The sequence below is a fragment of the Pteropus medius genome, unplaced genomic scaffold (assembly GCF_902729225.1).
Source record: "Pteropus medius unplaced genomic scaffold, Ma_sr-lr_union100, whole genome shotgun sequence".
NCBI classification, from domain to species: Eukaryota; Metazoa; Chordata; class Mammalia; order Chiroptera; family Pteropodidae; genus Pteropus; species Pteropus medius.
In genome coordinates, this window is record NW_024349802.1 from 29,194,877 (window position 1) to 29,201,759 (window position 6,883).

Below are 6,883 nucleotides of genomic sequence, written 5' to 3' on the forward strand. Positions count from 1 at the left end.
GCAAATAATAGAACTGATAAATTCAAAAGCTGATTCCTTACAAAATTTAATTTTAAAGACAAAATACCTGATAGTGTAATTCAAGGAAACTGAAATTCATAAAATAGGAATGTGGAAGTGGCTCTGCACTGCTCCTCTCTCCCCTCCTTCACATGCTTCTTCTAGTAGGTGAGGCCCCCAGGAGTCAATAAAGAAACAGAAATAGAGATGGATGCTGAAGTATCTTTAATTACTTTGTGATGTATACAGGCATACCTCAGAGATATTGCGGGTTTGTTTCCAAACCACTGCAATAAAGTGAGTCTCGCAAAAAAGCAAGCTGTAATCTGTTTTGCTGATGGAGGACCTTGCCTCTGATTTGTAAAAACATAACAACTGTGGAGCATAATAAAGCAAATCACAATAAAACAAGGCATGGCTGTATAGACAAGAGAAAAGGGCAACGAGATATTTAAAGCACAGCTCAAAAGAGGCAACTTTCATTTAACTTGACAAAGAATAAATCCTTCTCCAAGTTTCAACATTTTCCCCAATCCCCTCCTATTATCCCTCTCGCCCATCACCATAGCAACTCGTCCTTTAATAAACAGTGACTGTCAATGTTAAGAAGATGGAGTAAACAAGCCTGAAAATATGATTTTTCTCCCAAGTCAGACTTGTAGCTTTGTAGACTTGGGATGTTCCAGCCAATTAGCTTTAGAAAGACTACTAACAGAGTGAAACGCTCGGCTTTTCTGACTCCATCTTTTTTAAGCCTGCTTTGTTCCCATGGCCTTCAGGTTAATGGTTTCTTGCATACAGACATGTTAATTATTAGAGGAATTGAGTGTGACTTGAATTTTACAAAAACAGACCTTTACCAGAAGGTGTCTCTCCCAAGGAGATAAGAGAAGTATATACAAAAATAAAAATGGTTTATCAGAGATTTGCAAGATCTTGTGACCAGACTCACATCAACTAGAGTCAACAGACTAAGAACAAAAAGTTTCACAATCTTCCTCAGACCCCTGCTGGCACCCAGATGTCTGCAGTTCTCAATCACTTCTTGCCTTTCCCATTTCCCCTTCCCTTGACATAAAAGCCTGAACTCTATATTTTCCTAAGATGGATTTGAGGCACTACTAGATCGCCCATATTCTAGGTTGGCAACTTCTTGATCAATAAAGCTTTCCCTATTTCAAACTCTGACATTTTGAGCTTTGGCCTTTCAAAGTGTCAGGCACACAGACTTTGCGCTGGCAACACTATCTTCTCAATCTGGGTCTCCAGATTTCCTACATTCATGATATTTACTCAAAATTATATGTTCTCCCTCTACCAAAGCTAAATGTTATATAGTAGTGGTCCCCAAACTTTTCGGCACCAGGGACTAGTGCTCCTATGAGAATTTAATGCCTGATTATCTAAGGTGGAGCTGAGGCGGTGATGCTAGCACTGGGGAGTGGCTGCAAGTACAGATGAAGTTTCATTCGCCTGCCCACTGCTCACTTCCTAATGTGGCCCAGTTCCTAAGAGGCCACAGACCAGTACTAGTCTGCAGCCCAGGGGTTGGGGACTCCTGTTATATAGAATGTATGAGGAATGTGACTAACTCAGTCCTTCTTAAAAGTAATAGCAGGAAGAAAATATCAGTGACGCCTAGGAAATTTTTCAAATTTCAAATCTAACTGCCCATGTCTTCCTATGCAAGGATTTAGTTTCACCATCTATTCTCCCAAGACTGGAGAGACAGGCAAATACACAAAGAGTCACAACTTACCTACCAGAGCAGAGACTCAAGAACAGAAACCACTGTGGGAACCAGTGCTGAGGAGGAAAACTAGAACTGTAATTGACAAATTGCTGGGAGCCTCAGTGTGGACAATTCTGAGAGTTAAAATTTCAAGAGAGGACTCAGTCATAAGAGGGGCCCTCACAATGTTGTGAGATTTACCTCTAGTAGCTCAACTACGTTTCCTCAATAAACATGAGAGCTTCTTTAGCTTTGGGCAGGGGAAGTGGAAAAGGAGTCATTTTAAAATATTCCAGAGCACTCTGTTCTTAACAAGGCCTGCCCTCAGGGGAAACTAGTTAACCAGAGCCTAACCTGTGGGGGTTTTATCAGAGCCTAACTGACCTAGGGGAAGGGAAATACCTAACTCCAACCCACTCTAGCTATCCTGCCCCACCTAAGTGGAGGAAAAGAAACAGGAACAACTGTGAAGTTCACAGTCCAGAGGCAGAGGTTTCCTAGAATACTGAGATCTAATCATAGGACTGTAGAACACTTCCCCTCCCCGTCTACTTCACCACCACATTACTAAAGAACTATTTAAAACAGTTCCTTTTACCCACTACATCATGTCTGCTTATTAAAAAAATAAAATTAAAGGCATACAAAAGGAAAAAAAAAAGTTTGAAGAGGCATAGCAGGTATCAGAACCAGACATGACAGGGATGATGGATGATCAGACCAAGAATTTAAAACAACAATGATTAATATGCTAAGGTCTGTAACAGGTATAGTAGATAGCATACAATAACTAATGGGCAGGCTCTCTGCTCCTTCTGTTCAACAGACAGCCACGTCCTCCTGTGCAGTGCCAGCCATAACCCTGAGACACAACGATGAAGGATGGAGTGAATGGATTTGGCCGCATTGGGCGCCTAGTCACCAGGGCTTCTTTTAACTTTGGCAAAGTGGATCTTGTCACCATTAATGACCCCTTTATTGACCTCAACTACGTGATCTACATGTTCCAGTATGATTCTACCCATGGCAAGTTCAAAGGCACAGTCAGAGCTGAAAATGGGAACCTTGTCATCAATGGAAAGCCCATCACCATCTTCCAGGAGTGAGATCCCACCAACATCAAATGGGGCAATGCTGCTGCTAAATATGTTGTGGAGCCCACTGATGTCTTCACTACCTTGGAGAAGTCTGGAGCTCGCTTGAAGGGTGGAGCCAAGCAGGTCATCATTTCTGCCCCTTCTGCAGATGTCCCCATGTTTGTGATGGGTGTGAACCATGAGAAGTACGACAACTCCCTCAAGATTGTCAGTAATGCCTCCTGCACCACCAACTGCTTGGCCCCCTGGCCAAGGTCATCCATGACAACTTTGGCATTTTGGAAGGACTCATGACCACAGTCCACACCATTACTGCCACCCAGAAGACTGCAGACGGCCCCTCTGGGAAGCTGTGGCATGATAGCAGAAAGGGTGCCCAGAAATCATCCCTGCTTCTACTGGCGCTGCCAAGGCTGTGGGCAAAGTTATCCCTGAGCTGAATGGGAATTTTACTGGCATGGCTTTCTGTGTCCCTACCCCCAATGTATCAGTTACAGATCTGACCTGCTGCCTTGAGAAAGCTGCCAAATATGATGACACCAAGAAAGCAGTGAAGCAGGTGTCAGAGGGTCCCCTCAAGGGCATCCTGGGCTATACTGAAGACCAGATTGTTTCCTGTGACTCTAATAGCAATACACAGTCTTCTACCTTTGATGCTGGGCTGGCATTGCTCTCAATGACCACTCTGTGAAGCTCATTTCCTGGCATGACAATGAATTTGGCTGCAGCAACAAGGTGATGGACCTTATGGTCCATATGGCCTCCAAGGAGTAAGAGCCTCCTGGACCACCAGCCCCAGTGAGAGGAAGAGGCTCTCAGCTCCTGGGGAGTCCTTGCCCCAAATCGATCCCCCAACACACCGAGAATCTCTTGACCTCCAGTTTCCATCTCAGACCCACTGAAGAAGGGTAGAGGCTTAGGGAGACCTTGTCTTGCACCATCAATAAAGTTCACTGTACTCTCCCCCCCCAAAAAGAATGAATGGGCAATGTCAGCAGTGACATAGAAATTCTAAGAACCAACCAAAAATAAAGGCTAGAGATTAAAAAAAACAACTCCATAACAGAAATGAAGAGTGTATTTCATGGGCTTATTAGTATTAGACTGGATGCAGCTAAGGAAAGAATCTCTGAGCTAGAGGATATATCGAAAGAATCCTCAAATAAACAAAAAGCAAAGAGAAAAAAGAATAAAAACACACAAACACATACACAAAACAGAATATCCAAGGACTGTAGAACAACTAAAAAGATGTAATATATGGGTAATGTGAATACCGTAAGGAAAAGAAAGGCAGGAATAGAAGAAATATGTGAAACAATAAAGACTGAGAATTTCTCCAAGTTAATGTCAGACATCAAACTACATATCCAGGACGTTCAGAGAACACTGATCAGGATAAATGCTGCAAGAAGTAAAAAAAATACTAAACTAAAACTAAAACTAAACTATACCTAGGCGTATTTTCTTCAAACTACAGAAAATTGAGATAAAGGAAAAATTCCAAAAGAAGCCAAAGGATAAAAGAAATCTTACCTATAGAGGAACAAAGATAAGAATTACATCTGACTTCTCAAAAACCATGCATGCACAAAGAGTGTGGCGTGAACTATTTAAAGTGTTGAGAGAGAGAGAGAGAAGCTATGACTCTGCATCCTGTGAAATTATCTTTCTAAAGTGAAGGAGAAATAAAGACTGTCTCAAACAAAAATTGAAGGAATTTGTTGCCAATAGACCTGTCTAGGAAAAATGTTAAAAGAAGTTCTTTAGAGAAAAGGGAAACAATATAGGTCAAAAATTCAGCTCTACTTAAAGAGATTTGAAAAGGATTTGAAAGTAAAATAAAAGCTTTTATTTTTATTATTCTTGATAACAGATAACAGTTTATTCAAAGTAATAGCAACAACATATTTAATTATATATGCTTATGTATATATATTATGAATATTTATGTACGCTATGTCTACTTATATATAAGTGAAATAAATGACAGTAATTATACAAGAGACAAGAGGAATATGATTGTATTTGGTTATTATAAGATACTCATATTACCTGTGAAATAGTATAGTGTTATTTAAAAGTAGACATGAATTAGCTGTAAATGTATATTGCAAACTCTAGGGCAACCACTAAAAAAAGTAAAAACAAAGTATAATTGAACTCAAAAAGAGAAAATACAAGGCTAATAAAAGTATGAAAGCATTTCACCTTGATCAATTGGTAAAAAAAAAAAGTAACATACAATTTTAAAAATTATAATATTCAGTACCGGTGGCATTGCAGTTAAATTATTAGAACCTCTTAAATGTTCATATCATTTGACTCAGTACAATTCACCTTATAAGAATTTATCTTGAACTATAGAAATTCTTTTAAAGATTAATGTGAAATAATGTTCATCACAATATTATTTACAACAAGAAAAAATTAGAATTGAGCTAAAAATACAAAGGAAATATTTAAAAGAATTATAGTATTCCATACTAATAACTCTGTTAATAATAATCACACCTAACTTTTAAAACACAGAATTAAAACATAGTTCAGAATAAATCATTTTTATAATATAATATTAATAGGAAAGAGTAGGATACAAATCTATGTATAAACTCTGGATCTAATGTACAATATAAGGAGTTATTTCAAGATTACTTATATTTTTCTCCATTTCTAAAGATATGTAAATATATTATTTTTATAATTAAAAAAAGTTTAACATATTAAAAAATCAAGTAACCTTTCCTCTCACTATAAAGAATGGCTGATTTCCTAAATACATATTTGTTGTGGTCTTACAGAAACAAAAGGAAGTATATAGACATCAGGTAAATCATCTAGAATACCCATGTTGATATCACGAAAAAATGGGAAATCTGAACCTTATGGTAAATTCTGCCCCACATCACTTCTATTTTGTTAATTCATCCAAGATTATTCTGCATTAAGCTCAATAAATGAATAGAATATTATTTAATTTTGCAATTGAAATTGCAGATTATTGCAGTGTGAAAACCCAAAGGGTCACTCTATTCAAATGAATAAGTCAGTGTAAAAGCCAACCTAGAATTTATAGAGAAATTAAATGTTTCCTTTTATTTTTTTTTTAATTAAATTGATAACTCTGATTTTGAGGGATCACCAGAAGGATAGCCTTAGCCTCATGAATACTGACTTGTCTATTAGGCTAATCTCAAAGTTGTGTCTAGAGCCACAGTATCCAAGTGGTCATGGTAAATGTATACTCTTCTGAATGAGTGGCTGAAAAACAGGATCCTGAGTTTCTAAACCAATGCTCTTCAAATTATTTTGATTATATCTTTATCAATTTTTTAACTGAACATGTCTTTCCCTATATTGTATGTATCTACTACTATTACTACCTATGTACTACCTATATTCCAAGATACAATATAGAACAATTTATTGTTATTAATAATGAGTGTATATCTGTAATTCAAATAGCCTTCCTGATTGGTTGAAATTTTTACATCTCATCAGATGATTGCTTTTACCCTCCAGGTGACAGCTAAAGACCTCATTCAACTCATAGAGAAGTAGCAGCTGTGCCTCTTCAGGTTTCCAGATCTGCTTGAATTATTAGAACACTCTTCACACTATATTTTCTCTGAAGAATCATTTTAAGCCCTTTGTCCATTTTCTAGGATTAGTTCGAGTTGAAACTAGATATCAGGCATTATTCCATCTAATCACTCATAAGTAAACAGAGTGTGTCACAAAATGCTGAAAATAAACGGAATGTGAACACACTTGGCAACCCTGCTATAGTTTTCTACTCTGAATTATTCAGTGAACTTTGTGTAATAGGTCAGGTCCTTTTAGGTGCTATTACAGAGAAAACTCCAAACTTATTTAGTCAAACACACCAAAGTCTAAAATGTTTATTCAGCAGCAGCTTTTCTCCAAGAAGTGATTTAGAGATCTAAGTCCCTTCCATTTTATGTCTTTGTTATCTCCAACATGTGGCTCCCAAAGTCTCCAGGTTCATCTCCACCAAGTCATGAAGACCATGCATTGAAAGTCTGTTGTGGAA

General features: G+C 37.8%; 1 pseudogene; it reads left to right on the forward strand.

Annotated features, from left to right (window-relative positions):
• Positions 1 to 2,607: 2,607 nt before the first annotated feature.
• Positions 2,608 to 3,683, forward strand: LOC120581662 (glyceraldehyde-3-phosphate dehydrogenase-like; annotated as a pseudogene).
• The last annotated feature ends 3,200 nt before the right edge of the window (positions 3,684 to 6,883 follow it).